General features: G+C 44.2%; 1 protein-coding gene across 1 annotated transcript in view; it reads right to left on the minus strand.

Moving 5' to 3' along the window:
- LOC113961063 (guanine nucleotide-binding protein G(q) subunit alpha) overlaps positions 1 to 26,709 on the minus strand; it is a 149,642-nt gene that overhangs the window by 34,610 nt on the left and 88,323 nt on the right. The gene's annotated exons all lie outside the window — the stretch shown is intronic.

The following is a 26,709-nucleotide window of genomic DNA, read 5'->3' on the forward strand; positions in this document are numbered from 1 at the left end:
AAAGACTTAGGGGTGTTGGTGGATGAGAAGCTCAGCGTAACCCAAGAATGTGTGTTTGCAGCCCAGATAATCAAATGTATCCTGGACCACTGTGGTGGTGCATCCCCTACACATTCCTCAGGCCACACTATGATCTCAGAAATCCTTATTAGGCCTTGGTCTTGATGAACAGCATCTGGGCTAAGCTCCACTTGAGCTTCTCAGAAACACTGTCTGTTCCCAGGAACTAGTGCTGGCTAACAAGCTCCTGGTTTTTGACAAACAGCCTTGGAAACTTATTTTTCTTGCCTGAATAACAACACAAGTGGAATAAAATTTTTGTTATCGAACTTTCAAAGAAGGTTACTGATTCGAATTGCAACCAGGATGAAAAATTATTATGACTAAAGCCCACTCTCTTGTGACCCTATAAACAGAGGTCCTAAGTGAGACCCTTTGAGCTCTCCTGCTGAGACCAGCAACCTCCCTCTGAGTGGGGCATCTCAGAGCTGGTGAACTCTCAAGTTTGCTATTCTTGGAGGATCACTGTAATGACAATGACAGATCCTGGGCTCATACCCCCATTCCTTGAGGCTCAACCTGTTGAGAAGATGCAAAGGTATATGAAGTGAGTATTTCACTGAATTGGAGGGGAATTTTTCCTGTGCAGGGCTAAGGGTTGGACTTGATGATCCTTGTGGGTCCCTTCCAACTCAGCATATTCTGTGACTATTTATGTCTGTGTGCTTGAGTGTGAATATGCTATAGCAAATGTACTAAGAATGTTGGTCTCCTAGATTCTTAAGTACTTTAGATTTGTGAGTAAGTTAGGCCTGTGAGTTACTGTGCTATAGTAAATTCTATATGAATCCTTTGTTAAGTTGTTTAACTTAAGCTTTTGATTAAGTGCTGTTAAACCTTTAAGCCTAAACTGTTGGTCAAGTCTGGGGCTCAGTTTAGCAAGGGGGTCTACTCTGGACTCCGTGACTCAATGGGAGGGTCTTCCTTATTCCTTTTTATCCTTATGCTTTCCTACCCTTACCCTTTTCTTCCCCCTGCCCCCAGCCTCCATGTAGATAATTTTTGGTTGATTTTGATTTTAGATTGATTGCTTTTTGTTTTTTGTTTGCTTTTTCTCTGTGTGCTTTAACCATCTAGTTAGTAGTAGAGTGAACCTTGCCACACTTTCACTTTTATATTAAACCTGGTATTGGTGATACCTTTGCTGTGATCCTTTAAGTAACCTTAAAACACTCATTCGCGACAGCTGCATCAAAAGCAGCGTGGCCAGCAGGTCAAGGGAGGTGATTCTTCCCCTCCACTCTCATGAGACCCCACCTGGAGTACTGCATCCAACTCTGGGGCTCCCAACATAAAAAAGATATGGACCTCTTGAAGCAAGTCCAGAGGAGGGCCGTGAAGAGGATCAGAGGGCTGGAGTACCTCTCCTATGAAGACAGGCTGAGAGAGTTGGAGTTGTTCAGCCTGAAGAAGAGAAGGCTCTGGGAAGACCTTATAGCAGCTTTTCAGTACCTAAAGGGGGCCTACAAGAAAGCTGGAGAGAGACTTTTCACAAGGGCATTTAGTGATAGAAGGGGTAACAGCTTTAAACTGAAAGCAGAAGTCAGTGAGCAGCTAGGTGGGTGCTTAGTTGCTGTCTGGGGTCAACACACCATATCTGCTTAACTGGTTTGTCTTGTTTTTTATAACAGACATTTGTGTAGAAGAATTACTTGGGCTGGAAATCAGATTAGAATGGAATTTGAACAATCTTACTCTGAAGTAAAGGAATAGAGATTTCTCTTAAAATTCTTCTCATGACCATATTTTATGTTACTTAATTTCACATTTTTGCAGATTAGCCATTCCTCCTCTTACCATATTAGTAGCATCCTGGTTTTGTCTGGGATAGAGTTCATTTTCTTCTCAGTAGCTGGTACAGTGCTGTGTGTTTGGATTCAGTATGAGAATAATACTGATAACACACTGATGTTTTGGTTGTTGCTGAGCAGTGCTTACCCTGAGTCAAGGACTTTTCAGTGTCTCATTCTCTGCCAGTGAGAAGGTATATAAAAAGCTGAGAGGGAACATAGCCAGGATGGCTGGCCTGAACTGGTCAAAGGGATGTTCCACACCAGAGAATATCATGCTCAGTATATAAACTGGGGGGAGTCAGCCAGAAGGGGCTAATTGCTGCTCAAGAACAGGCTGGGCATCAGTCAGCAGGTGGTGAGCAATTGTATTGTGCATCACTTGTTTTTCTTGGGTTTTCCCTCTCTCTCCTTTTTATTACAGTTATAATTATTGTAATTATTATTATTATTATTATTATTGTTGTTATTATTATATTTTACTTAGTTTCAATTATTAATCTGTTCTTATCTCAACCCACGGGTTTTACTTTTTTTCCCCCTGATTCTCCTCCCTATCCCACTGGGAGAGAGGGAAAGCAGGGGAGTGAGTGAGCAGCTGCATTGTACTTAGTTGCTGGCTGGGGTTAAACCATGACAGTAGATATAACTTTCCATTCTTTCATCAACTTAGAGGGAATCAAACATGTTTCTGACAATCAGTCTGAAAGTTTTACCTGCATCAGCAACACAAAATTTCTTTCAAAAGACTCTAAAATCAATAAAATCTCCTTATATTTCTCTTTAAAACTCATGTTCCCTCTCATCCAAAGTAATATAATTAATTTAAAAAAAAATCATCATTGGGTAAGCATGTGTATCATAACAACTGTCATCAGGGCATTTCTGCTCTACTGTATCCACTGCTTTGTACCACATCTGAATATTTTGGAATATAGCAGTGTAGTGGGTTTGTGTAGCTAAATAACATTTCTTTTTCTGGGGAGGAAACTAGGATAAGTCACCTGACTCGAACAGGAAGATATTCCATACAATGTTACATCAGCTAAAATATAAAAAGGGGGAGGAAGAGGGAGCTCGCTCTCTTCTCTTCCAGGGTAGCTGTGCGGAGCGGTCGGGCAGTTCCATTGGGGGAGGAGATCGTTGGTTGTGGGGAAGTATCTTTATTTTTAGTTCTTCTCTGTATGCATATTGCTTATAGTGTTTTCTATCTTTGTGTAAATATAAATTATCTTTCTTAGCAGCTCCAATCTAGTAGTTTTTTTCCTTCCCTCTTTTCCCCCCTTCCCCCCCCATCCTCCGGAGGGACTTGGGTGCAGGACCAGTGGATACCTGGTGTTCAGCCACAGTAAACAATAACAAATTTGGTGCCGAAACCCGGTATGACTGCCAAGAAGAATTGTTTATATAAACAACTGCCTCACTTATCTGTTTGTTTTTGCTAACCCGGGAACATTTAACATAAACATGGCTATATGCCCAGCTTTAGTGGCTATGCTGGTACTTTTACTAACACTTTTGCTGGGATGTGGAACTTATTCCCTAAAGGACCTACAAGGGGATAAAATCAATTTTTTCTCCCTTCCTAATGTTGACATAGAGGGTCTTGTAATGAAGGCGCCTGTGATCCTTACTAATCCTTACCTGAGCTGTCCGGCTATGTTGCTGCTTATAACCAACGCTCTTAAAACAGTATGGGGAGTGGGGAAGGTAGTGTTGTCTTTGTTGCCTTGTGTTAGAACAAAACCAGTTTCGAGAGAGAATTTACTGGGATGTTCTCTAAAGGGGCCAGTTCCTGGATGGCAAGGAATGTGGATGAATTTAGGCAGGTTCTTAGGGCGTCTAACACCCCCTGTTGTTTGGGACTTCACACCAGAACAAGTTTTCAACCCCAAAAAACTGACACGTCATTTAATGGAAGGGTGCCTTGCCTACCTCGATCAAAACCAGCAACTTCTCACCCTGTACTGGGGCCTGGCCTGTGCCTATCGAGCTGCAGTTCAATACTCTAAAAAGACTATGACTGAGACAGAGACCCAAACTACAACATCTGAAGTAATTATTGCCCCTGTAGTGAAAAGGAAGACATGGATAAGGAGATCTACAGGACCTACAGGCCTACCTCTGCAATTAGTAAGAGAGGAAGGAGGAGAAGGATCTACCCTGCCCGTGCCTCCAAGAGAAGAATTAATGGAAGTAATAACAGGAGAAGAAGAGGAGGCGAGGTAAAGAGCAAGTTCACAAAGAGTCAGTTCATCAATAGAAGAAGGTTGATCAACAAGAGAGGAAATTAGACAGGAAAGCAAAGTTACCTGGTCCCTGAACCCATCAGAACTTCGGTACTTGTGGAGAGATTACAGCTGCCAGCCTGTTGAACAAATTCTTACCTGGCTGCTCCGATGCTGAGATAACGGGGCTAGAAGTCACCTGTTAGAAGGTCATGAAGCACAGCAACTAGGATCCATTGTTAGAGATCATGAAATTGAACAGGAAATTGGAAGGGAGAGATTTATTCACAGTCTTTGGCTCCAGATCCTCTTCAGTGTGAGAGAAAGGTACCCGTTCAAGGAAGATCTAATGAGCTCCCCAAGAAGGTGGACTACTGCAGAGGAAGGTGTCCAGTACCTGTGGGAATTGGCCAGGCTGGAAATGATTTACAGTGACCCAGACGATAACAACTTCCTAACTCCAGAGCTTATTCCTTGCACGCTGCCCATGTGGAGAAAAGTAATTCAAGGTGCCCCTGCATCATATGCTAACTGCTTGTTAACAATATATCATCCAAGGATGGATGAACCAACTGTGGACACAATGTGTGCCTGGATACAGAGTATAGCAGAAGGTATGGAAGCCTCCTCACTCCCATGGGCCAGCAAGTTAGATTTCAGAGACAGCTCTGATCTCTACCACCGGCACACCCACACTGGGGAGAGGATGGAGAGGCCTTACAAGTGCCCCGAATGTGAGAATCACCACAGAGACAGCCCAAGAGATCGGTCTCGGTCTCCTTCTGTCCCACTCAGAAGGAAAGGAAACCCCAAGAGCAGGCCACGTGGTGAGCTATGGTTCTTTCTGCGTGACCAGGGGGAAGACATGAAGAAGTGGGATGGTGAACCTACCTACGAACTTGAAGCCCAGGTATGAGAATTGAGAGGGAAGAAACCTAGTAAGAAGGCCATCCACATAGTTGATGCAGAGGCCCTGGAAAGAGATCAGCGGACCTTTGAGACACAGAAAGACTGAGATCGATTCCTGTGATCCTGATGAGGGGACCTCTGATTGGGCAATGCAAAGATCAGACAGTGAATACTCTGATCAAGAACAATAGAGGGGCCCTGCCTTCATACAGGAGGAGGAAAGGGACAATAGGGTTTACTGGACTGTGTGGGTTCGATGGCCTGGCACATCGGATCCACAGAGATATAAAGCCTTAGTAGACACTGGCGCAAAATGCACCTTGATGCCATCAGGGCATAAAAGCACAGAGCCCATCTGGATTTCTGGAGTGACAGGAGGAAGTCAAGAATTATTAGTGCTAGAGGCTGAAGTGAGTTTAACGGGGGACAAATGGGAAAAGCACCCCATTGTGACTGGTCCAGAGGCCCCTTGCATCCTTGGCATTGATTACCTCAGGAGAGGATACTTCAAAGATCCAAAGGGGTATGGATGGGCTTTTGGTGTAGCCACAGTGGCTACAAAGAAATTTAAACAATTATCTACCCTGCCTGGCCTCTCAGAAGATCCTTCCATTGTGGGATTGCTGCAAGTCAAGGATCAACAAGTGCCAACGGCCACTGCAACAGTACATAGACGACAATACCGAATGAACCGAGACGCTGTGATACCCATCCATAAGACGATCCGAGAACTGGAGAGCCAAGGGGTGGTCAGCAAGACCCACTCACCCTTCAATAGCCCCATCTGGCCTGTACATAGATCTGATGGAGGATGGAGATTGACTGTGGACTATCGTGACTTGAATGAAGTTACCCTGCCGTTGAGTGCTGCTGTACCAGACATGTTGGAGCTCCAGAACGAACTGGAGTCCAAGGCAGCGAGGTGGTACGCCACTATTGACATTGCAAATGCGTTCTTCTCCATCCCCTTAGCAACAGAGTGCAGATCGCAGTTTGCTTTCACCTGGAGGGGCGTGCAGTACACCTGGAACCGACTGCCCCAGGGGTGGAAACACAGTCCCACCATCTGCCATGAACTGATTCAGGCTACACTAGAGAAGGGTAAGGCTCCAGAACATATACAATATATTGATGATATTACTGTATGGGGGAACACAGCAGAGGAAGTTTTTGAAAAAGGAAAAGAAATGATCCAAATTCTCCTCAAAGCCGGTTTTGCCATCAAAAAGAATAAGGTCAAGGGACCTGCCAAAGAGATTCGATTTTTAGGGGTGAAATGGCAAGATGGATGCCGTCAAATTCCAACAGAAGTCATCAACAAGATCATAGCGATGGCTTCACCAACTAACAAGAAAGAAACACAAGCTTTCCTAGGAGCCATAGGTTTTTGGAGGATGCATATTCCTGAGTACAGCCAAATCGTGAGCCCTCTTTACTTAGTGACCCGTAAGAAAAATGATTTCCTATGGGGTCCTGAACAACAGTAAGCCTTTAAACAGATTAGGCAGGAGATTGCACATGCCGTGGCACTTGGACCAGTCAGGACAGAACCAAATGTGAAAAATGTACTTTATTCTGCAGCCAGGGATAATGGTCCCTCCTGGAGCCTCTGGCAAAAAGTGCCCGGTGAGACCCGAGGCTGACCACTTGATTTCTGGAGCCGAAGCTACAGAGGATCTGAAGCCAACTATACCCCCAGGGAGAAGGAAATCCTAGCAGTTTATGAAGGAATACAAGCAGCCTCAGAGGTGATTGGCACAGAAGCACAGCTTCTCCTGGCATCCCGACTACCAGTGCTGAGCTGGATGTTTACGGGAAAGGTGCCCTCAACGCATCATGCCACTGATGCTACATGGAGTAAATGGATTGCTTTGATTACACAGCATGCCCGAATCAGAAACTCGAATCGCCCTGGAATCCTAGAGATCATAATGAATTGGCCTGAAGGTGGAAACTTCAGTTTGGCAGATGAGGAAGAAGAACAAGTGGATTGGGCTGAGGAAGCTCCACCATACAATCAGTTATCTGAAGAAGAAACACGTTATGCCCTCTTCACTGACGGTTCTTGCCATATTGTAGGGAAAAATCGGAAGTGGAAAGCAGCTGTCTGGAGTCCTACCCAACAAGTGGCGGAAGCTCCTGAAGGAGAAGGTGAATCAAGTCAATTCGCAGAACTCAAAGCCGTTCAATTGGCCCTGGACATTGCCAAATGAGAGAAATGGCCAAGGCTTTACCTCTACACTGACTTGTGGATGATAGGCAATGTTCTGTGGGGGTGGCTGGATCGGTGGAGGAAGATCAATTGGAAGCATAGAGCAAAACCTATCTGGGCTGCTGATTTATGGCAAGACATTGCCACTCGAATTGAGAAGCTGACTGTGAGAGTCTGCCATGTAGATGCCCATGTACCCAAAAATCGAGCTAATGAGGAACATCACAACAACAAACAAGCAGACCGAGCTGCACAAGTCAAGGTGTCGCAAATAGACCTAGACTGGCAGCATAAGGGAGAGTTGTTCCTAGCTCGATGGGCCCATGATGCTTCAGGTCATCAGGGCAGAGACACCACTTATAGATGGGCACGAGACCGAGGAGTGGATCTAACCATGGACACTATTTCCCAGGTTATCCATGATTGTGAGACATGCGCTGCCATCAAACAAGCAAAAAGAGTGAAGCCCCTATGGTGTGGTGGACGTTGGGATAAGTATAGATATGGGGTTGACTATATCAGACTGCCACAGACTTGCCAAGGTAAGCGCTATGTGCTCACCGTGGTGGAAGCAACCACTAGATGGTTAGAGACTTATCCAGTACCTCACGCAACTGCCCGAAATACCATCCTTGGTCTTGAAAAGCAAGTACTGTGGCAACACGGTACCCCAGAGCGCATTGAGTCAGACAATGGGACTCATTTCAAAAACAGTTTAGTTACTACTTGGGCAAGGGAACACGGCATTGAATGGATATCCCATATCATGCACCAGCTGCTGGAAAAGCTGAGCGATGTAACGGATTGCTGAAAACTACTTTGAAGGCATTGAGTGGGGGAGCTTTCAAAAATTGGGATCAGCATCTAGCAAAGGCTACATGGCTAGTCAACACTAGAGGCTCCATCAATTGAGCCGGTCCTGCCCAATCAGAGTCCCTTCACACTGTGGATGGAGACAAAGTCCCAGTAATTCACTTGAGAGGTATGTTAGGTAAAGCAGTTTGGGTTAACCCTCCCTCGAGCAAAGGCAAACCCATTCATGGGATTGTCCTTGCTCAAGGACCCGGATATACTTGGTGGATAATGAGAGAAGATGGGGAAACCCAGTGTGTGCCTCAAGGAGATTTAACCTTAGGGAAAAACTAATTTGTATTCTGAGTTGTGTGTTGCAGGAAAAGTCACCAGACGAGGAAGACCCAAACTAAGCTGATGCTGGTGCTCAACGATGAGACAACCGTAGAAGACAAGACCTCTACAAGCACGGGATATAGGTGAATATGGGGATATGGGTGTGACGTAAAATGGTATGGAATAAGAGGTAGAGATTGTAGTGGGTTTGTGTAGCTAAATAACATTTCTTTTTCTGGGGAGGAAACTAGGATAAGTCACCTGACTCGAACAGGAAGATATTCCATACCATGTTACGTCAGCTAAAATATAAAAGGGGGAGGAAGAGGGAGCTCGCTCTCTTCTCTTCCAGGGGAGCTGTGCGGAACGGTTGGGCAGTTCCATCGGGGGAGGAGATCGTTGGTTGTAGGGAAGTATCTTTATTTTTAGTTCTTCTCTGTATGCATATTACTTATAGTGTTTTCTATCTTTGTGTAAATATAAATTATCTTTCTTAGCAGCTCCAATCTAGTAGTTTTTTTCCTTCCCTCTTTTCCCCCCTTCCCCCCCCATCCTCCGGAGGGACTTGGGTGCAGGCCCAGTGGATACATGGTGTTCAGCCAAAGTAAACAATAACAAGCAGAAATTGTTTCTCTTTAGTCATGTACAATCTTCCAAAAATGCCAGTGAGACAAATCAACAGACATGCTCAATACCAATGTAATGACTTTTGTATTAGCTGTGTAAGGAGTATATTTTTATGTTTCCGGAACTGCATACACATTTTCCATTAGGAGGTATGGGGTGACGGTTTAATTTTTTTAAAGTAACTTATTGGGTTGACAGAATATTTCAAAATGCTGAGAGGGAATATGGAAAGTGTAAATGAACAAAAATGAATATTTACATAAAAAGGAAAAGACAACTGGAATGCTATTATTACTTAAAAACACCACCAGCTTCTGTGTGGGCAACAAGGGCGGCGTCATCAGCATAAAGCAGCTCCCAGACAAGATGGTTTAAGGTCTTGGGGGAAGCAGCTCTGCAGCATTTAACATCCTGCTTTGTAGACACTGCTGAGCTCTTTGGGTTGGAAGTCAGCTTAAAGAAGACAGAAGTCCTCTATCAACCTGCACCTCAGGAAGTCTTCCATCATCCCCATATCACCATTGGCCAATCAGAGCTCAAATCAGTCCAGCAGTTTAATTATCTAGGTAGCCTCATCTCCTCGGATGGTAAGATTGACGGGGAGATAGACAACAGGTTAGCAAAGGCATATAGAGCTTTCGGAAAACTCCATAAAAGAGTTTGGCAAAATAAACACCTGAAGAAAAGTACAAAGATCAGTGTTCACAGAGCCATAGTGCTGTCTACTCTTTTATATGGATCCGAATCATGGGTCATCTACCGCCACCACCGGCGTCTCCTAGAATGCTTCCATCAACGCTGTCTCCATACAATCCTAAACATCCACTGGTCAGATTATGGGACCAGTACATCTGTTCTAGAACAAGCAGCAATCACAAGTATTGAGGCCATGTTGCTGAGAACACAGCTGCTTTGGGCAGGGCACGTCTCCAGGATGGACGACCACCGCCTCCCTAAGACTGTACTCTATGGTGAACTTGCCACTGGTTGCCGCGTGGGAGGAGCCCCGAAGAGAAGATACAAGGACTCCCTGAAACAACATCTCAGCCTTGACCATATTGATCAACATAACTGGTCTACTCTGGCCTCCAGTCGGGAGACCTGGAGACACACTATCTATAACGGTGCTGTTTCTTTTGAGAAAGCACGCAGGATCACTCTCGAGGAGAAAAGACAACGCAGAAAGAATCATGTCTTGCCGATACCATCCAAGGAGTCTTTCTGCTCTTCCTTTTGCAACCAGACTTGTCTATCTCGCACTGGTCTCTTTAGCTACCAGTGCGTTTGTAGCAAATGTGGGTAGAGCCCTTCCCAAATCTTCGTTCGCGAAGCCTAGCCATGATCATGAATTACTTTTGTAGAAATGAATTTGAATGGCTGCTGAGGTAATTTTCTGGAGGTTGCTATCGCAACAGGCAGAAGGTGCATTACCAAAGTAATCTGTGTGTAACAAGCTGCTGACAGTAGCTCTTTCTTAACATCAGAAAAAACTGCTAAAGTATACTTGTGATCTGCATAGTAACTGATCAGAAATAGAGGAAAACCTTTTGCCTCCTAGTCAGTGTTGAGAAATAAGTACTTACTTTTAATGAATTATATATCTGCCAGGATAAGTCCGGGAGAGCCACTGACTATTTCAGAGCGAGGTACCTGCCCCAGCCCACGCCCTGCGCCAGTGCCGCATATCACAGCATCTCCCTGAGGCGGCTGCCTGGCCCCCATCGCCTGCCGCTGCAGCCAGCTGTTTTTCCTGAGCCAGGGAGCCCCGAGCTCTTGTTGAGGACTGCGCCTATAGCCCTGGGACTGGAGGGAAACCCCCCCTTCATTGTTTGCTGCAAGGCCGTCAGTGCTCATGTGGCCGTAAGTGGCTGTGGAGCTGCCGGGAACAGCCCGCAGACAGCCCCTGACTGTCACGGGAGAACCACAGCGGTCGCCACCTCATCAGTGCCCACTAACACGACAGTGAGTCACTGCACTCCTCGTCTTCCGAAACGTGCAAGTGGCTCCTGCTTGGGGTGGTTTATGGTTACATGGAGAGGGGAAGTAGGACTTTGTTTTGAAAGTTTTGGTTACGGTACTGTTGCTTGTTTGGGTTTGTTATATATATATATATATGTTAATAAAGAGCTGTTATTTTCCTTTTCCACCCCTTTTCACCTGAAGCCTCTTAATTTCAAAGTTATAATAACTTAGAGGGAAGAATTTGGTTTCTTTTTTCCTAACCCGTCCTCCTTAGCAAACATTTGTGTCTTTTTAAACTAAGACAACAGATCATCCTGGAAGATGTGTCAAAAAACATAGAAGACAGAGAGGTGATTAGAGAAATGAATAAGATGGTTTTGTTACAAGCAGGGGTTTCCATGGTTGCCTCGTGCAGAGATCCCTGGAGGCCATTTTATTTGGGGAGTTGGGGAGCCATTTTGTGGCCGAGGACTGGTGGGCTGCTTACTGTTCTGCTTACAGGGTTGCTTACAGTTACTTACTGTTACTTACAGTTGCAGTGTGCAGGTGGGCCAGAAAGTATGTAAGGCAGTAAGACCAGTCTGGGCTCACTGCCAAGGGACCATGCTACTGGGGCAGGGAAACAACTTGATAGGTTGGTTAAAACAACCAATGGACTGCAAGAAGAAGACTATATCACCTTTTAAGGAAAAGAGCGAGGCTTGGCATGGGAGGAGTGAGGGAGTGGTTATGTAAATCAAAGGGTCTTAAAAGGGCTCATCTCTCCCATTCGGGGTGTGCTCGGACCTGGTCACGAGTCTGGTGCACCCAGCCCGCTGTTAATAAAGTTCTTTGTTTCACTTTATTTGGTTGTCTCCGAAATTTGAATTAGAGATATTTCTCACACATGGTTTCACAAAGGGCAATGGGTCAGTGTCCAAATGGAGATCGGTAACAAGTGGTATCTCTCAGGGGTAAATATTGGGACCTTTAGTGTTAAATATCATTATTAATGACATAGACAGTGGGACTGAGTGCACTCTCAGCAAGTTTGCAGATGACATCATGTTGAATGGTGCAGTTGATACACTTCAGGGAAGGGATGCCATCTTGCTGGCTAAAGAGAGTCTCCATCCTTTGCTGGATGTAGAGGGTAGCATAGTGTCAGGGAATGAGGAAAAGGCTGATGTACTTAATGCCTTCTTTGCCTCAGTCTTTAATACCAAAACCAGTTGTCCTCAGGATACCCAGCTCCCAGAGCTGGAAGTTGGCAATGGGGAGCTGAGTAAAGCCCCCATAATCTAGGAGGAAATGGTTAGTGATCTGCTATGTCAATTAGACACCCACAAGTCTATGGGATGCACCCGAGACCAATGAGGGAGCTGTTGGAAGAGCGTGTCAAGCCACTTTCAATAATTTACCAGCAGTCCTGGTTAACAAGATAAGTCCCAGTTGACTGGAAATTAGCAAATGTAACACCCATCTACAAGACGGGTCAGAAAGACGATCTGGGGAGCTACAGGCCTGTCATCCTGATCTCAGTTTATAAAAGGAAGGTCCTGCTTGACCAACCTGATCTTGTCCTATGACAAAATGACCTGCTTAGTAGATGAGGGAAAAGCTGTGAATGTTGTCTATCTAGACTTCAGTAAAGCGTTTCATGCCATCTCCCACAGCATTCTCCTGGAGAAGCTGGCTGCTCATGGCTTGGACAGGTGTACTCTTTGCTGGGTAAAAAAACTGGCTGGATGGTCAAACCCAGAGAGTGGTGGTGAACGATGCTACATCCAGTTGGCAGCCAAAGTGGTGTTCCCCATGGTTCAGTATTGGGGATTTGTTCTGTTTGACATCTTTATTGATGATATGGACGTGTGGATTGAGTGCACCCTCAGTAGGTTTGCAGACAACACCAAGTTGGGTGGGAGTGTTGATCAGCTTGAGGGCAGGAAGACTCTACAGAGAGATCTTGACAGACTGAATCGATGGGCTGATGACAACTGCATGAGGTTCAATAAGGCGAAATGCCAGGTCCTGCACTTGGGTCGCAACAGCCCCATGCAATGCTACAGGCTTGGGGAGGAATATCCTGAGAGCTGCTCAGCAGAAAGGGACTTAGGGGTGCTGGTTGATAGCCAACTCATATCCATGAGCCAGCAGTGTGACCAGGTGGTCACAAAGGCCAATGGCATCTTGGCCTGTATCAAGAATAGCGTGGCCAGTGGGACTACGGAAGCGATCATTCCCCTGTACTTGGCATTGGTGAGGCTGCAACTCAAGTACTGCGTTCAGTTCTGTGTCCCTCACTTCAGAAAGGACATTGAGGTGCTGGAGTGTGTCCAGAGAAGGGCAATGAAGCTGTTCAAATGTCTAAAAAATATATCTTATGAGAAGTGGCTGAGGGAACTGGGGTTGTTTATTCTGAAGAAGAGGAGGCTCAGGGGGGACATTGCTCTCTACAACTACCTGGAAGGAGGTTATAGTGAGGTGGGGGTCAGTCTCTTCTACCATGTCTCAAATGAAAGGACGAGAGGAAATGGCCTTAAATTGTGCCAGGGTAGGTTCAGATTAGGTATTAGAAAAAAATTTTCACTGATACAGTGGTTACGTATTGGAACAATTTGCCCAGGGAGGTGGTGGAATCACTGTATCTGGAAGTGTTCAAGAGGCATCTGGATGTGGCCTGGTGGAGATTTGGTTTAGGGGTGGTTATGGTAGCGCTAGGTTGACAGTTGGACTAGATGATCTCAAAGGTCTCTTCAAACCTTGATGATTCTGTGTTTCTGTGATTAGAGGGACCTTAGCAGTCTTGAGAAGTGGGCCCATGCAAAATTCATGAAGTTCAACAAGGCCAAATGCAAGGTCCTGCACCGGGATCAGGGCAATCTCCAGTATCAATACAGACTGGGCGATGAATGGATTGAGAGCAGTTCTGCAGAGAAGGACTTGGGGGTACTGGTGGATGAAAAATTGTACATGAGTCAACCATGTGCACCTGCAGCCCAGAAAGCCAATCATATCCTGGACTGCATAAAAAGGAGTGTGGTCAGCAGGTCGAGGGAGGTGATTCTCCCATCTACTCCACTCTTCATTCACTTCCTGGAGTACTGCTTCCAGCTCTGGGGCCCCCAACACAAGTGTGGTGGGTTCACCTTGGTTGGACGCCAGGTGGTCTATCACTCCCCCTTCTCAGCTGGACAAGGGAGAGAAAATAAGATGGAAAACAACTCGTAGGTCAAGGTAAGACAGTTTACTAAAGCAAAAGCGAAAGGTCACACGTGCTCACAAGCAAAGGAAAAAACCCACAGATTTTATTCTCTACTTCCCATCAGCAAGTGATGTCCAGCCATCTCCCGAGAAGCAGGGCTTTAGCATGCATAGCGGTTGGTCCAGAAGGCAAACGTTGTAAATAAAAAATGCCCCCACTTCCTCCTCCTTTCCTTAGCTTTTATATCTGAGCTGAGGTCATATGGTATGGAATATCCCTTTGGGTCAGTTGTCACAGTTGTGTCCCCTCCCGAGATCTTGCCCACCCCCAGCTTACTGATGGGGGGGAATGTTGAGAGACAGTGCTGATGCTTTGCCAGCACTGCTCAGCAGTAGCCAAAACACTGGTGTGTTATCAACACATTTTTAACTACCAATGCAAAGCACAGCACTGTGAGGGCTGCTATGGGGAAATGAACTCCATCTCAGCCAGACCAAATACAAGATAGACATGGCCTGTTAAAGCAGGTCCAGAGGAGGCCACAAAGATGATCAGAGGGGTGGAACACCTCTCCTATGAGGAAAGGCTGAGAGTTGGGGTTGTTCAGCCTGTAGAAGAGAAGGTTTCAAGGAGACCTTATTGTGGCCTTTCAGTATATATAAAGGGGGCTTATAAGAAAGATGGAGAGAGACTTTTAACCAATGCATATAGAGACAGGACAAGAGGTAATTGTTTTAAAGCGAAAGAGGGAAAATTTAGATTAGCTATAAAGAAGTTGTTTTTTATGATTAGGGTGGTGAAACACTGGAATAGACTGCCCAGAGAAGCTGTGGATGCCCCCTCCCTGGAAACGTTCAGGGTCAGGTTGCATGAGGCTCTGAGCAACCTGCTCTAGTGAAAGATGCCCACAGCAGGGGTGGTGGAACCAGATGATCTTTAAAGGTCCCTTCCAATCCAAACCATTCTATGATTCTATGAATTTCTGTAACTCTCAACTCAATTTAGTGTATAGTCCAATTAATCAAGAGAAGGCACTAAGGGATGGGCAAAGGTGGATAGCTATAGCCTTTATCTATTTCTAAGACTCCTTTTCCTTTCCAAGGCCAAGAATAAGATTGTTTCATTCAGGAATACTGCCCAGTACCTCTTCCCAAACTCAGGGAATCTGATGGAGCAAGATACTAAATTAATATTCACTGACATATTAATAAACCCCATGCTTAGAAGGAATCCTGCTGGAAGTCCTTATGAACACAGGAGAAATTCTTGGGGGATGCACTGCTTAGGAGAAGGAATGTGACTGGCACCACACTAGAAAGCCTCCAAAAGAAATCTCTAAACAAAAAATAAATTTGTTGAGATAGAGGTGATTATTCACACTAGTAAAAGGGCTAATCTAAGACTAGTAAAGATGACTTGTTACAACAGTCAGCAAACAATTAGACCTTTTCTTGATCTATATGAGGAGAATGGGAGTACAGGAGAAGAGAGCAAGGACAAAATCCAAGAAATTAGGTTTAGCATTTAACAGAAAGTTTGTTCAGGAGATTTCAGGGGGGAGGTAAGTAGGTTAAGGAGTATCAGGGCAGGGAGCCTAAGAAGGAGATCAACTACTGGAACTGCACTCTACCTTCCCTGGAATAGTCCTGTCAGGCAGATAGGACACATGATATCAAGGATTCCCTATGCTGTCTCCACCTGGCAGAATGCAGTGACTTAAGAGATGGGGGGATGGCAACAAGTTCCTGCCTGGCACAGCAGGAGCATCTCCTCTGTGACTACCTCACCTTCCCAGGTGTCCTTGTACAATAGGTATGAGGGTCTGCAAGTGGAACCAAACAATGATGATGATGGTCCATCTAGGTTGGAGGTGTCATCAAGGTTAAGTCAGCCTATGCACCACATCCAAAACACTTCCATAAAGAAAAAAAGGCAGGTCATTGTCATAGCAGACTCTCTTTTGTGGGGAACAAAAGGTCCTATGTTTTCCTCTGTCCTTCCAGTTGCAGGGAATGATGTGGAAAGAAACAGGAAGAGCCAGCTGATCAATACTTGTCTCTGTGACTGATATCACGAGCAGAATTTTGGATTTTTGATCACAGGTCAGTCCACATGACTCCAGGTCTGCTGGTGACAAATGGGATACACCTTTCTCAAAGGAAAAAAAAGATGTTTGTGCAAGAGTTAGCAGGGCTCATTGTAAGAGCTTTAAACTAGATTTGAAGAGGGAAAGGGATAAAACCAGGTTTGCTATAGATAAGCCTGGGGTCAGCATGCCAATGTTTGAGGGACAGTGTTCTAGCGAGGTCCTTCAGTCTGCTCCACTATATGCTGAGTACATGTGCACATTTGAAATGTCCCTGTATTAATGTGCACAGCACCTTAGCCATCTCAGCGGAGGGAAAGGATGGAGATCCACGTGGCAGCAAACACACAAGGGTTGTTAATGCGTTAGAAACCACGGAAGCATCTGAGAACACTAAGGAAAAGCTGTGGGTGTTGTCTATCTAGATTTTAGTAAACCCTTTGACATCATTGCTCGCATCATTATCCTGGAGAAACTGGCTGCTCATGGCTTGGACGGGCATACTCTTCGCTGCGTAAAAAACTGTCTGAAAGGCTGGACTCAAAGAATTGTGGTGGATGGAGTTAAACCTGGTTGGAGGCTGGTCACAAGTGGTGTTCCCCAGGGCTCAGTACTGGGGCCAGTCCTGTTTAATATCTTTATCAGTGTGATGAGGGGTTTGGGTTCACCCTCAGTAAGTTTGCAGATGACACCAAGTTGGGTGGGAGTGTTGATCTGCTTGAGGGTAGAAAGGCTCTGCAGAGGGATCTAAACAGGTTGGATTGATGGGCCAAGGGCAATTGAAGGACCTAGAGAACAAGTCTCATGAGAAGCAGCTGAAGGAACTGTGTTGTTTTAGTCTGGAGAAAAGGAGGCTTGAGGGAGACCTCATCACTCTCTACAATTACCTGTCTTATACACATGTACTGACAGTTCAAGTTAATAAAACACAAAATAGTCTGATTAAGTAGCCTTAGTTGTAAGCTTTGGTTAATTCAATTTATTATATTTCTGTTCTTTGGGGCCTGTTGGATGGAGCTACCCTTACTGAGTTGTTGTTGGGGTTTGGTGGGGGAGTTCTGTTAGTTTTCTTTTTGCAAAAAACTGTACTGACTGATGAGACTACCCAAAACAAGGAGTAATTTTGTCCATGTGCTAGAAAACAATAATCTCTGAAAGGCAATGGGGCTTTTATGCACTTTTGAAAAATACATATAACTTTATTGTCTCCAAACTCCACATAAGCAAAATGTTAAAGTAGTTGTAGCAGGAGTTGCTCCTACATCAGAGTTCCCAGATTAACTGAGACAAGCATACTCTTTGGGAACGCACAATAGAGTAAATGAAATCAATTTCCACTGCAGTAATACGAGCTGTGAGCAAAGCTAAATGAATTTTCAGAATCTCTGTGGATATTTGTGTCTCTGAGCCTCTTTACCACTGGCAAAAAGTTGAGTCATGTTTACCAGTTTCCAGAATTATTTAATCATAGTCTAAAGTAAAATAAATGTAGAAAATCTAAGATTAGTAGGTGAAGAAGAAAGATGTACTGTTTTCTTTTTATTCTTATCCCATTGAAATCCTATCTGATTTGCTCTCTCAATTTAGAATTTCTACATGGCTAAAATCCAAAATTAGAAGGCAGCTAAAAAACTGAAGTCATCAAACCAAAAAACACTTGTGCAAATTTTTCAAAACTTCTAAATGGGAAATGGGGTTAAAAAATTATGAAAATATTAAAAGCATCTTCAGTACTGCATCAAAAAAAAATCCTGAAAGAAATGCATTCTATATACTGTTTCATGCAATCTCACTTCCCTGTCTGAATTTCCCTAGTTCAACTGCTTAATCTTCAGTTTTCCTACAGGAAGTATCACTACACAGCAAACTCCATGTCTTTGTTCAGACCTTCCTTTTATATTTAGTATGTCTATTGCATGATAGGATAAGCATGTATGTATGACTAAAGACAATGCATTAAATATTGACTGGCATAGATAAAGTGGGGTAGGAACTTGAGGGAGAATTGTATTTAATTATCTGAAATGTAATACAACACAGTCAGGGAAGAGAAGCTGAACAAATATCCTCAGTGCTTGTGTAACAACTAGAAAACCCTTGGTTGGAGGTACACAATGACATTACTCTTTCATCTAATGGGGTAATGAAGGTGAAGATTTTTAGCAAGGTTATGGGAAGTTTTCCAGTTACATTATAAATGTTTCCTATGGTGATGAGTCTTCACGAACTCTAGTTATAGCCCAAATTCTGCAAGTTGTAACATGAACGTGAAATGCTACTTCTAACAACTTTATCTTCTTGGCAAGACTGTCACTTGTCTTCCCTTTAGACTTTGAAAAACCATGATATAATCAAACTGTTGACTAGTAACTTGTTTCTATTTGGGTGAGGGTCTGTAGAGTATATATATATATATATATATAAAAAGATATAATCTCACCCAGCTATTATTTCAGGCTATCCACACTGTGGTATTGGTTTACATCTGTCTCACACTGTGAACGGTATCTTTGAAGCCATAAATGGAAATGGTTTAGTGGTAAATAAGTGGGTAAGTCATCCAGTAATGTATGTGAGAAGTGAATAATGTCTACTTATATACTTTACTGCAGATACAAGTCTAGAAATTACTTAAAAATCAATATGAACCATTGATGCATCCCATGGTAAGGGGAAAGAATAGAATGCATTTGCTGAGCTACCAAGAGGTTCAAATCAACTCCCACCTTTCAGGAACCTTACTTTTTTAGACACTCTTCTCACCTCCTCTGGTAAATACACATCTATCAGATGTATTCTTTCAGTGTACTAGTAATGTGTATAAAACTTCAAAAGTGTTGCTGAGAATAACAAAGCAGCTCAAAAGATGACAGAAAGTGAAAGTATAGAAACTTACAGGATATATTAGAAGCTAGTAACAGAATTTAGAAACAACAGAAACAGAAAATATAGGGAGATTTAGAAAGACAACATGTACTAATGGTGAGGGGGGAAAAAGCAACATGGAACAGATTAAAAATACTCCACCATGGCTAGGCTTTGTGAACGAAGATTTGGGAAGGGCTCTACCCACGTTTGTTACAAGCACGCTGGTGGCTAAAAAGGCCAATACGAGATAGACACGTCCGATGGCAAAAGGCACAGCAGAAAGACTCCTTAGGTGGTATATTCTGCAAGACATGATTCTTTCTGCGTTGTCTTTTCTCCTCTAAAGTGATCCTGCATGCATTCTCAAAAGAAGCAGCAGCGTTATAGATAGTGTGTCTCCAGACCTCCCGATTGGAGGCCAGAGTAGACCAGTTATGATGATCAATATGGCCAAGGTTGAGATGTTGTTTCAGGGAGTCCTTGTATCACCTCTTCGGGGCTCCTCTCATGTGGCAGCCGGTGGCAAGTTCACCAAAAAGCATGATCTTAGGAAGGCAGTGGTCCTTCATCCTGGAGACGTGTCCTGCCCAACGCAGCTGTGTTCTCAGCAACATGGTCTCAATACTTGTGATTGCTGCTTGTTCTAGAACAGACGTATTAGTCACATAATCTGACCAGTGGATGTTTAGGATTGTACGGAGGCAGCGTTGATGGAAGCATTCTAGGAGATGCAGGTGGTGGCGGTAGATGACCCATGATTCGGAACCATATAAAAGAGTAGACAGCGCTATGGCTCTGTAAGCACTGATCTTTGTACTTTTCTTCAGGTGTTTATTTCGCCAAACTCTTTTATGAAGCTTTCTGAAAGCACTATATGCCTTTGCTAACGTGTTGTCTATCTCCCCGTCAATCTTACCATCCGAGGAGATGAGGCTACCTAGGTAATTAAAAATACTACTACTGTAAAAATGCGGGGGGAAAAAACCTGACAAGACTAAAAGAGAGGCTCAAGAAAGGGATGAAGGAAGAAGCAGCATGAGATTGACACATGTGCTTCAAAACATATACGAGAGATCTGATGGACAACAAAGTATTTTTGTAGTTTTATATATCAAGTCAGATGAAATTACTGAAGTCTCACCAAGTCAGTGAGCTACATGCTTGTTTCCTTTTAAGTGCTTTGTCAATCCCAGTAGTAAATTTCAAGCATTATGTTTTGCTGCTTTGTGACATAGGGACTTAAAGCTGGCAAATTTTCCTGAAATGTTTGTACTGGTTTAGGAATGGTACTTCCCAATTTAGTTCTCCCACTGAGATTCGCCAAAACACACTGCCACTCGCTCGCTGCCTCTCCCCTTCTTCCACCCCCACAGGTGGCCAGAGAGGAGAATTGGAGGCACTAAAGGCAAAGATCACAGGTCGAGATAAGAACAATTTACTAGAAACAGCAACGAGATAAGAAAACGAACAGTAAGAGCAACAATATTAACAACAAAAGTGTACGAAAGAGAGAAATTCACATGCAAAAATGCTCACTGAGCCCTACCAGACACAACCGCAGCCGACACCACCCCACCCTGACCACTTCATCCGCCATGCTTGCTCGACCAGAAGGAACCCCTGTGGCAAGGAATTATGGGAGTTGTAGTTTTCCGGGTTCTCACGCATGCTCAATCTGAAACAGGAGGGTAAGCCCAAAAGAGTTAACTAAGAAACTTGGGCCTGCTAACAAGTTACTTACATCCAAACCGATCTGTGCTTGTTCTGTTCTACTTACTGGACCAAAGCTTAACACAATGTTAGAGGTACATGTAATAGGCCTAGAGGCAATAAATTAGGACGCAGTAAGATAAAGTAGACATTTGAATAGGAGAAATAGGCCAGGAGCCAGGGCTTTCTCCAAGCTTGAGTGAGCGGGTCAAGAACAATGGAAAGGAAGAAGGGTCAGGCTGATGAAGAAGAGTATAAGCCCCCAGCCCCATGGGAGGAAGAGAGGAACTACCCCCAGAATTGGGGGCCAAGAGAAGTGCTGCCCCAAGCTCCTCCTGAGCTCCACCTATACTCCGCCTGTTATCAATATGTATGAATAGATGTTGTAATCACTTGAATATGCATTTATTCACATCTGAAAATTGTATAAAAACTGCTGATTTTGTGTGAAGCCTCTGAGCAAGTTTTTCCAGCAATAGCTGGCTTGCTCCCAGCGCTGCTAATAAATACCTTTGCTGCTCAAAAGATCAAAGCTTCTGGGCAGTTCATTATACCCGATTTTTCGGATTCAAATCAGTACTTGATTGTCATTGGTTGGAAGATCATGTGACGTTTAAGTGCTGTATTTAAACCTAAGTGTTTTGTAATAAATCTTAATTCTGCTCTGGCACTCGTTCGTGTTTGAGTGGGGTTCGTGCCTTATACAACACCCCAAATGGCCGTCCATTAAACAGGGACTTCAGCAGGTTACCGGGAACCAGGAGCAGCAAGCTCTGGGGAACCTGTCCAGAGGTGTCCATATCGCCAAAATCAAAAGGAAGAAAAGGAAGAATTCAGTGCGCTGGGTTACCTCTGCAAAAAAGCGACAAAAAGGAAGAAAAAAGGACGAAAAGAGGACAACAGAGCTTCAGCACACAGAGGTAACCAAAATATTGTGGCGATATGGGAGGGTGGCTAACCCGTCAGGAGGGAATTTCTCCAGAAATTAAATAAACAGCTGAAGCTATCACTCGATTTTTACAAGAACAGAACAGAAACGTAGAAGAAAGTAAATGATGGGACTTATTATATTGGATTTCTTTGCATGAACCTGCATTACCTCTAACTGGACCTTATCAAATATCATCTTGGAGAAAAATAGGGAACAAGCTCATTGAAAAAGCCTGTGAAGGAAAAACGGACGCTCTCAAAAATCTAGGTACATGGAAGGACATTATAATAGCTTTAAATGTGCACTACAAAAAGGAAAATGTACCCGGGAAAATAGACTCTTTCCCCTCACCCCCCCCCTTCAACCCCAGCCCCCCTACCGACCACGTGGCGCGAAAACAATGGCCTGGGCGGGATGCACATTGGCGGGGGGGATGGGGGGGAGGGGGAGCCCTTGGGGGGGACAGTGCAGCGGCAGCGTGTGGTGTAGAAAGGCATGGCGCTGGGTTTGCGACACAGCCACATGCTGCGTTCGCCGCTCCCCCCCCACCACGCCTGCAGCCGGAGGGTTTTCCGCCGCGGCAAGCCCAGCTGCGGCGGGGCTGCTGCCGGCCAGAACCGCCACGGAGCCGTGCGCTGAGTGGCGCGGGGCTGCCGGGGTGGCTTCGGCGGCTGTGCAGCCAGCCGTGCCGATGTTTGCCGGGACCGCCGCCGCTCCGACCGAGTTTGCGGCGGAGCCGCTCGTGGCCGCGCCCCACCCCCCGGGCTTGGGGGTGGCGGCGCGGGCTCAGCGATGGGGGTTTTGGCCGGGCGTGCCGTCCGGGCGACAGCATGGCCGGCGGGCGGTTTCATTGTGGAGCTGCCCACGGCTGTGCTGTCTGCCCTTGAAGCTGCGGCGGCGGGAGCTGCTGGCCTTGCGGGGACCGACCGCCGCGCTCCATGCGCCGGCACCGCCAACCCCGCGGCAGCGGCGGTGTTTGCGGCGGCGCCGGGACGGCCTAGAGCCGGGGCGGTGGCGGCGTGGGGAGCTGCCAGCTTCATGCCGGCAGCCGCGACTGCGGCCACCTCCATGCAGCTTACGGCGGCGCCCCCCGCACCGAGCGCTGGGCCGGGCGGAGCGGTGGCGGGGTCGCTCTCAGGCGGTCCCGGACCGAGCGGCGTGGAGGCAGCTGCGCCGCGGCGGAGCGGAGCGCTGGCGGAGGTACAGACCGCCAGCGCCGGCGCTGTGGCGGCTACAGCCGGGGGACAACAGGCAAACTGCTATTGCGGGGGTCAAGAAGATCTACTAGCTCCCTTTAGCTATGCGGCGGCCATAAGACCACCGCGGAGCGAGTGCGGGGACGCAGCCAGGTGGGCGGGGCCCAGGGCTAGGGCACCAGCAGCAGCGGGGGCTGCAACGGGGGGGCAACGGACGGACTGCTGTTGCGGGGGTCAGGGGGGTCCACTAACTCCCTTTGGCTGTGCAGCGGCCATGAGACCGCTGCAGAACAACCACGCAGCAACATGGACACAACCAGCTTACTCCGGCCGTGAAGCAGAAGTGAAAGTGCCTCTTCCGTCACCACCAGTTCAACCAACACACAACAAATGCACAACCGTTAAAGCACCACCGTGGCACTCCTACCAAGAAACCAACCCACAGCCCTCGCCAGCCTCAGAACAACTTCTACGCCGAAGACGGCCTGATGGAAGAGGAAGAAGAGAAATTGACGCCCTAGAAATCTTAGCCGAGCTGTGGCAAACTGAACTCAGCGAGTTCAGAACTGAAGTCAGCGAGTTCAGAACCAGAAAAAAGACAAGCAGTTTTGGATCCTGCAGAAGAGGAAGAACAGCAAACCTGGCAACAGCTACTACTTCAGCTCGAAGAAGAGAATACAGACTGGGAAAGCACACAGAACATCTGCCTGCCCAAGCCGAGACCATCAGTGAAGTCAAAGCTACCGATGTTAAAATGGACAATATATATATCGACTACGTTACTAATGATAGCAGCTGTTAGTTTTATGCTGTGAGAATTTCAGCTGGAACAACACAATCCACCTACTGACACGACCAACAATCTAAAGGTAACATTGCAAAACACAGCAGACATACAACTATCAGCTACCATATTTAACTTTCTAAGTCACAAAAGGACAACTTTACTAATTGACAGATTATCTGCTATTATAAAAGGTTCTTTTGTGTTACAGGGGGGAAGAATAGTAATACTAGGAGGGGCCCCAAATCGAGTATTTACTTCTCACTATTTTAAAATGCTGTTAGACAATATGCCATACACAACATGGAAAGCCAAACCTAAACAAGTAGCAAAGAAACAACCAGTTACAATTTCAACTGCAGAAACACATAACCCTTTACACGCAGTCACTGCAAGAGCCTTGATAAAGCAAAACAAATTCCTCATACAACACAAGCCCAAAGACGCCCCACAAGACTACAGCATACAGCAATACACACCTGCAAATCCATTCAAAACACAAACATGCATAAATTGGCCAATACCCAAATTAAACAATTAGAATGGGAGGCAAAGACAGGAATATCAAACATTTTTAACAGCAGAACAGATGTAACCTCACAATGACCCTTAAAAAACACCCAAACCTATTTAACAAGTTTTCTTAAACTAGCATCCCCAAAGCAAAACAGAGACATTATAACCAGCAATAACCTAGACATTAACTCTGTTTCCATTGGACTCACTGAAATCACTCATTCTGTAGAACAGAGACTGCCTCAGTCAAAGAGGAAGTCAATTAACAGCAGATTTTTCCCAAAGGCAGCTTTATTGCAGCTAAACCCACAATTGACCCAAGAAACAAATAGCCCTAAATCCGTGATACAGTGGCCTTTCCTTAAAACAGAGGTAATGCATTTACATACACTACTAAAAAACCATATAAACACAGCCTCGCTATGTACAAAAACCCTTTCACTAATCTATCAATCTCTCAAACCTAGAGAAAGATGGATTTTCATACTTTTTGCCCCTATCTCAGAGTTGGAAAAGAATGAAGTTTTTGAAAACCGAGATTTTACAACTTACTTTTTAGTTAAAGAAAAGGGTAAAAAAAACTTCTTACATTATTGCCTTTGCGAAAAAAGAAATAATGTGTTGCCCCTCAAACATAATAACAATGGTTTACTGCTTAACAACTGGGTGGAATTAGATTTTGTCATCTTCTACCACTATTCCTGTTCCTATAAAAACTTTCCTACTAACTCTTTAGCTAATACGGGAAAAAGAAAGCAAAACATAGCGAACTAAAACTTTATTAACTGTTCACTCATATAACTGCATTTTACATTTTCAAGAAGATATAAATTTTACTTGTAACATTTGTAGGTTTTTTTTGTTTTCAAATCAGTTTTCTTAAAAGTACTGTAAATTGTTTTCTTAACAATAGAAATAAAGGGTAGGAAATAGTTTAAAAACATTTACACATGAAATAAAATTTAACATCTCACCATTTTAAAGCCCAATATATTCATTAATTCATATTTTTTAAATATAAAACTGACTGATACAAAACCTGTATTAGGTTTAGCAGTTTCATATTCTTCTAGCCATGCTCAAGAATGCAAGATAAACCTTTTATCAGTCAGCAAACAAAATTGCTACACATATTATAAAAACTGGAGCAATATAAGCAGTTTACTAGGGAGCTAAATTTGAATTAAATAAATTTACCCACAGATTGTTTCAGCATAGATTGCATGCTAATTACCAATCAATTGCTGGACTCAAGATAAAGAAAAGGATTTGAAACCTTCTGTTTCATGGTATAAAAAGAGAGAAAAATTCTCCTTGTTGCCTAAAAGCTTTTGCTATTGCCTTTCACTATGTAAATTGGTGTCATTTTAACCAAAAACATTTAAGTTTATCTCCACAAAACCAGAACACTACAGCTTTAAAAATTTTTTCCCTAGTTTTTCATTATATTCCCAGTAGCTTTATTTGAATTATTAAAAATAAAAGTTATTAGAAGTTATTAAATTCTCAAATACATCCACATACATGCAATTATCATAACAATGTTATTCAAATAATAAGTGTAGAGTCTTAAACATCCCCATATTTGTTACATTCAAACATTCTCAAAACATTTTGCTATCACAGAATAACATACATAATGTCAACAAGAGTGCAAAATAGCTGCTTGTAAATCGCAACTACCTAAGAGACTGAATTAAACCTGGTTACAGTTGCTCTAACTGATATTATTAAGAAATGGGGACTGTAAACATTCCAGAAAAAATTTAACAGGACCAACAATGGAATCTCCAATACAAAGAAAACTACACAACGAAAAATCATCTTTAAAGCCTTCAGTCAAAAAGCAAAAGACACCATAACATAGAGTGACTCACTGCTATTGCTTCAAAAACTACAGATTCACCTAATCCTCACATCTGTTCCTGCCCACTTTTTATCTGAAATGGACTGAACTGTTATTAACATGTTTGCCAAGATTGTTTTTAAAGGTAAAGAACGACTTCAAGAAATAAGTAAATGGGACACTAAGACCATCTACATCTGGACAAACAAGACAATGGAACAATAAGGTACAAACCGTGGACCGGGATTCTATATGTTTTACAACTTACTGATATATGCAAGACATTTAAATTGTTTTGCAATTAACCTATGAATGTTATAATTGATTCATGCTATGCTATAGAGTTACTTTCACATCTCGAAGCCTCCTTCCTTCGAGATTTCACTAACCCTCATTTACCTAGAAAAATACACACCACACAATTCCTTGTTAATCACACAAAATCTAACTCTTACATAAGACACATCCACTCACACACATTCCAAATAAAATAATACAACAACACACAAAAAAAAATGCTTCAAAGGCAAAAAAGAAGGGAGTCTGTATATAACCCCCAGGAACACTTATAGAAAACATCATATGTTCTAAATTTCTTAAACTGTGATGATGCAAACCATAGCAGGTATGAATACCAACATAAAACTCAAATACTTTCATCTTCCAAAGCAC

The sequence above is a fragment of the Neopelma chrysocephalum genome, unplaced genomic scaffold, assembly GCF_003984885.1.
Source record: "Neopelma chrysocephalum unplaced genomic scaffold, ASM398488v2 Primary Assembly neopelma1_97033, whole genome shotgun sequence".
Lineage (NCBI taxonomy): Eukaryota > Metazoa > Chordata > Aves > Passeriformes > Pipridae > Neopelma > Neopelma chrysocephalum.